The sequence below is a fragment of the Oreochromis niloticus genome, linkage group LG10 (assembly GCF_001858045.2).
Source record: "Oreochromis niloticus isolate F11D_XX linkage group LG10, O_niloticus_UMD_NMBU, whole genome shotgun sequence".
NCBI lineage: Eukaryota > Metazoa > Chordata > Actinopteri > Cichliformes > Cichlidae > Oreochromis > Oreochromis niloticus.
In genome coordinates, this window is record NC_031975.2 from 6418135 (window position 1) to 6424167 (window position 6033).

Below are 6033 nucleotides of genomic sequence, written 5' to 3' on the forward strand. Positions count from 1 at the left end.
TAAAGCCCAGCTCTGCCCCTGAGGGCTGAATTGTCTCCCTAATGGATGGCAAAATGGAGCACTAACCTGATGCTAAAATGGGTCAGATAATGGTGATTAGATTCATTCCTGCTGCCTGTGAGTTAACTTGACGGTTACTCTATCCGGGGCATCTTGATGAATAACCAGCTAGTGGCCTTAAGCAGGGGAGGCACAGAGGGAGGGAAAAGGGGAGGGAGGGAGAGCCCTTGAATGTCTCTCAGAAGCTGTGTCAGCCCCTCAAGCTCCCCCTGCTCTCTACAACGGCTGCATCCCAGTGATTAGGCAAGCCCGTTGCACAGCAGAGATCGCCACTTTGACAAGCCGACAGCAGTTGGGAAATATTTAAACCGATGCACGTCAGCCAGGGAAGGAAAGCAATCCCTCAAACACAATCAGTTTAAAGTGCTGATATGCTGCACCGAGATGAACAAAAAAACAATGAGAAGCTTATTTAAGAACCATCTGCTTTATTTCATATGCACCTATTATTAAAAAAAAAGGAAATATCCGCCAGGAGCTCGTGAATGACACATCAGTCTCCAGCGATTCCTCCCGTTGGTCCTTCCGGTCTAGATGACATCGAGAGAAGGCCGTAGAACCCTTACCATTACTAAAACTCAGTAATGGTAACGGTTTGACAGCCTCCCTCAGAGTGTTCAGGCTTCGGTCAGTTAAAGTGTTGGTGTGCTGATAGCAGCGGAGGGGGAATGAAACCCTGGATAGTACATCATCTATACTGTAGTGTCTCTTTAATAAACTTACAGTATAAGATGATATCCTGTCCAGGGCACAAGACAGAACCGTGAGCAGGGAGTCCCCGTAGTTTGTAACCTGCAAGAACAACCAATTAAAATGTTTGTAATATGAAATCTGTTTTGTATTTAAATTAAAAGAAAGGGATCCTGTCGCAGAGCCTCCAGGCCTCAGTTACCACATCTCTGTCACATACTCACTTCTTTGCCTTCAGTGTGTGTCATCGTCTGGTCTCCTTACTTGTCCCTCTGTTGGGTTCCAGCACTTAAAGACCCCACTCTGCCTCATTAGCATACTGTGATGACATCTGGGGTGGACCAGACTGTACTTTTTTTTTTCTTATCTCTTTCCAACCCGATTGCCTCTGTCAAGTGATGGCCCACACCCTTTCTACACCCAGCTGGACTCAAAACACACACGAATACTATTTTTCTTTTAAAAACATACAGTAGGGGAAGAATGCACGTGACATATATTCAAGTGTTTGTTGAAGGAAAAAAACAGATTATGGTCTACAACAGCTTTTATGGCTAATTTTCTGCCAGATCTTCCACATATTTCAAAAAATATTCCTTGAATATTTTTGATTTGTTATTCAGAATATATGTTATTCTTTCATTTGCCATTCATTGTCTTGTCCAGTGGGATTAGGGATTTTAATGTCCCAAAATAATGCATTTAGGTTTTTGGCGTTTAAAGCAGTGGGTTCATTTTTCTTCACAGTTACACATACAAAGGGCTGGATATAAGCCAAGCACAAGGGTTTGGGTCCAGGGGAATTTAAAATAATTTTCACATTTTCACATGTTGCTCTGACCTCTTGCCAAAATGTCCTGCACTGCAAAAGCAGTAGTCTCATTTAGTGCACATATCATTTGGCAGGAGCATATGTTCACTTTACCCAGGTATAGTGTGTCAGTCTGCGGTATGAACTCTGGCACAAGTAGACGTCCAATCCTCTGCTGACATTTCAGTTTTAAAATGTTCTAGTGAGCAGATTCTAAAACACGACGCCTGCAATTCTTAAGCAGTCTTTTTTCATCTTTATTTCACCGGGTGATTATGGTCGGCTAAAAAGATGAATATCATTAACAGTCAAATGACAAAAAAGTGCACCCTCTTTCAGTTCTAGGATTTTACATCTGGTCCTTATCAGGTCTGAAAATTTGGTAAATACAACCTCAGTTGAACAGCAATTCATGGCATTACACCATGGCATTATTTATTTATTAAAAACTAATCCAAAATATAGAAGCAGTGAAATAACTTAAAATTATGAGTCTCTTGTCATTTTTTCATTTCTCTTCTATACAGTGTTGCTTTCTTCATTGATGTTTGTGGAGATTTGTTTATGTACAGCTCTGTCTAGGTCCCACACCACCATTCAGTCAGGCTGAAGTCTGGACTTTGCAGCACTTTGATTCTGTTATTTTTCAGCCTTTCTGTTGTAAATTTGCTGCTGTGCCACCTGCCTAAGCAATCAGATAGATGGCCCCACATTTGCCTCTAGAATACTTTGGTATACAGAGGAGTTTGTGGTGTTTTAATGGTTCAGTGACTGCATGGTGCCCAGGTGCAAAACAAGCCCAAATCATCACCCCTCCACCACTGTGCTTGACAGTTGGTATGAAGTGTTTGTGCTGATATGCTTGCTATGCTTGGTTTTTCTTGTGCTGTGCATTATGGTTAAACATCTGTACTTTGGTCTCATCTGTCCAAAGGACTTTGTTCAGGTGCAACTTAGCAAAGCCAAGCTGTGCTGCCATGTTCTTTTTAGAGAGAAGAGGCTTTCTCCTGGCAAGCCCTGCAAACAGAGTTGGTACATGGTACATTACATGGTCTGACCTTGTGGTGACCCTGCTGGGACATCCACTTCTGTGAAAACTGCCTTGAATTTTTTCCACTTATGAATAATCTTTCTCACTGTAGAATGATAGACTTCAAATTCTTTGGAAAGGTTAAAAACAGATTGATGAGCAGCAACAATTGCTTCTGTTGTGTTTTGTAATCAAGCCGAGGTTGAATCTGAATCATTTTCAGATCTGCTAAAGACCACACCATTTGTTTTATTACGTCCAGACGTATAAAACTTTATGTTGACTGTTTGAAAAACTGCTTTAAGATCTTCTGACTTGGATATTTAAAAAAATGCTTTCGATTCAGTTCTTTGAAGGACATCATAACATCTTGACTCATTTTAAGTACTTTAGAAATACTAAAGTTTAAATTTAGCAGCGGTTTTTCCTGTGGTAAGAAAATTGTTTACCCACTTTGAGACAAAGAGTCCTGCTTTTTAAAATATTTTCTGCCTTCACTGCATTTGCGGCCTTTTCACTGTGTCTAAATATGTGGGGAGAGGTAGTTTTTGACCTTAAGATTGCACATGAAATATAAAAAAAAAAGGTATAATAGACTTAAGCTGTGCAGCCCAGTCATACAATGATGGGTCTAGACATTTTTCACCCCCAGAATCAAAAGACAAGTGTAATTATATTCTAACATAATGAACTGCAACGTTTCAAAAGTTAAGCTCTTTTTTCTTTCTCGCTAGGAAGTATAAACTTTCAATTATATACTTCAGCAATTTAAGGACTTTTAGAAGAACTACATATTTCTCATTTGCCCAAATGTTCCTCCATCTCACGAATGTTAATTGTTAGTTTCGACCTTTCTCGGTCACACATGGCTAATTGCAAGAATTCAAGCAGTCAGCCAATGCAAGGTATTTCCTGTCATTTATTTTTTTTTAAAGAGAAAAAGCTTGGAACTTTATCTCGCCGCATGGTAATAAATCGAATGCTCGCCATCTCTACAATCCTCTGAATCTCATATACTTTGGATTTATGTGCAATGGTTTGGAATTTAATGCCACGATATGTCAGCTGATGTCATGTTATCTGACTTATTAAACGGCCTCTATTCCTCTTTCTCGCGCTCAGCTAGATTGCGGGATATGGAGAGCTGAGATGTAATTTTTTATTAGATATGCCACATACACGCCGCACATCAAATTCACAGCGTCAAATTATGGCTGGACTGTGATCGAGCGGGTTGCCTGCTGTGGTTTGTCTTTAATCCCTGACAGTTTGTCCGCGTCCCTTCAAAACAGACTGTTTTTCAGGAGAAAATGAGTCTTCCTGGGGAGTTTAGCTGTCTCTTACTCCTCGTGTAGAAACTCGTTGAATTCCAAGTTCAAAATTGGTGCAAAAGCTTGTTAAGCTGTAAATGACTCTGGTGGGAGTCATGTAGTGCAGGATGTACGCAGGAATACATAATGTACACCGCTTTTTTTTTTTTCCAGGTGTAGGGACTCCTCAAGCAGCACTGGTGAAAGCACTAGTTCCAAAACCAAGTTATTCATATAGAAAAACACTATTCACCCCCTATTTAAGGTCAGGTTCATTTATCATAGCTCGATGTGCACCTACAGAGGGAACAACTGCAATACAACAATATTTTGAACCAAATCTAATCATTCAATTCAGTAACTACGTGCACGCTGTGTATGAACCCTGGGACCACGTTAGGTGGAACGTGACAGTTGCCATGGTAAAACACTCCCTAGTTAGGGTGTGGGATCTGGCGGGGGGTGTGAGAGGTGAGATAAAGATGGAGGTATTACTATCTGGGTGGTTTGCTTTGCCTTGAGCTCTTTATCTGCTGTAGAAATGCTTCTACTCCTTCTACAACTTTGCATTTGCATGCATAGATAAGCTTTTTTATTCTCTAGTACTCATTAGGACAACAGGGAAAGATGCCTTTATTGTGCCACAAATTTGGTTTTGAATCTCTACATGATTGGAGGAAATCTGCTGGAAGTTTTATAAAAATATTTGCTCAAAGAAAATTGTAAAGTAAAAATACAACCTTACACGCCCCCCCAAAATCCCAAACACACACACGTTCTTGACTTCTTTCAGTCTCACTCCACCCTCTTCAATCTGTTTAACCCCAGTCCTGTGCACCAAAACAATGCAATGGTAAATGCTGCTTTGATATACAGCAAGCAGGCTAATTAACAGCAATGGAATTTGGAAATAATAGAGAGATTTTCTGAAAGATTAACAGATTTATTTTTATTATGAACAGAAGGTAGTTCCATCAGAGATATGAAACATCTGGCCAGTGGTCACATTACTGAAGGTTTCTAAATGGGACTCCAAACAGGGCTCTGTTTGGGTTTGACTCATTATAAAAGGTTCTGAAGATTCTTGCCCTGTGATTATTGAGTTCGTGACATGCTGAAATATTCTGGCAAGTTTAGCATTTGTGTGTTCAGTTATATTAAAGCACCAGAAGGTGAGATGGGAGATTTATTTAAGTACTGGAGAACAATTTGGAGGAACTTCAGATTAAGGTTTTTGCATTAAGGTGCTTAAATCTAATGCACTGTTGGAGATTAGATTATTTTCCCAGCCAAGCTGGCTTTTGACCTCTTAGATTACATTTACAGGAGTGAATCGAAATGTGTACTGCTGAGCTTTGATCTACTTTCTTCTTTCATTAATCGTTCCACAGTCCTTTTAATCCTGCAGCCCGACCCATAGACTGGAAACCACAGAAGTGAAGTACCTGAATGTATATGTTGTTGAACTAGCTCTATCTTGGCACTGTTGTACGTGGTCATTTGCATCATAGTTAATCTAACAGCATCGTACATTAGAGAAGGATATTTTGGTCAGAGTAAGGATGCTTGATACGTAAAAAACATTTGGACAAATAAATATCAGATCCCTTTTGAAAAGGCAACTACAGAAATAGGTAATATAAAACTTTTGTCACACCTTTAAATCAGGACGTTAGAATCAGGGCTTCCAGATTAGGTGGTAAAGATTTGATTTCCTATTGTTGTAAACCTGCTCAACATTTGGCAATAAAACCCTTTCTGATTCTGATTCTCTAATTCTGAGCTGACAGGTAGAAGTTAGAGATAGACACGGAGGTATGTGTAGCGTCATTGTGCCAATATCTTAAGTCTTTGAAGGCCTTCTGAGAAAAGGATGTGGTTGCATATGAGTCTGGCAAATGGTAATTATATAAAATGATATATTTAAAATGAATGATCCCCCTGTGGGGAAAATCCTCTACAAATGGTCTAGATTTAAAACTACTGCACATTTGCCCCGGACTGGCAGCCCCAGCAACTGTAGTCCAAAAGCAGACTGTCTGATGCTTGCAGTCAGTTGATTTAATTATGAACTCTTCATTATATCAAAGAGTTTTTTAAGATGACGTGAGACTGACTCTACAAAAGTTGAG

General features: G+C 39.8%; 1 long non-coding RNA gene across 1 annotated transcript; it reads right to left on the reverse strand.

Annotated features, from left to right (window-relative positions):
• Positions 1–471: 471 nt before the first annotated feature.
• LOC106096597 (uncharacterized) lies at positions 472–3687 on the reverse strand. The gene is made up of 2 exons (XR_001222977.3): positions 975–3687; positions 472–852 (listed from the first exon to the last, which is right to left on the reverse strand). It is a non-coding gene; the product is annotated as an uncharacterized LOC106096597 (long non-coding RNA).
• Between the last annotated feature and the right edge of the window lie 2346 nt (positions 3688–6033).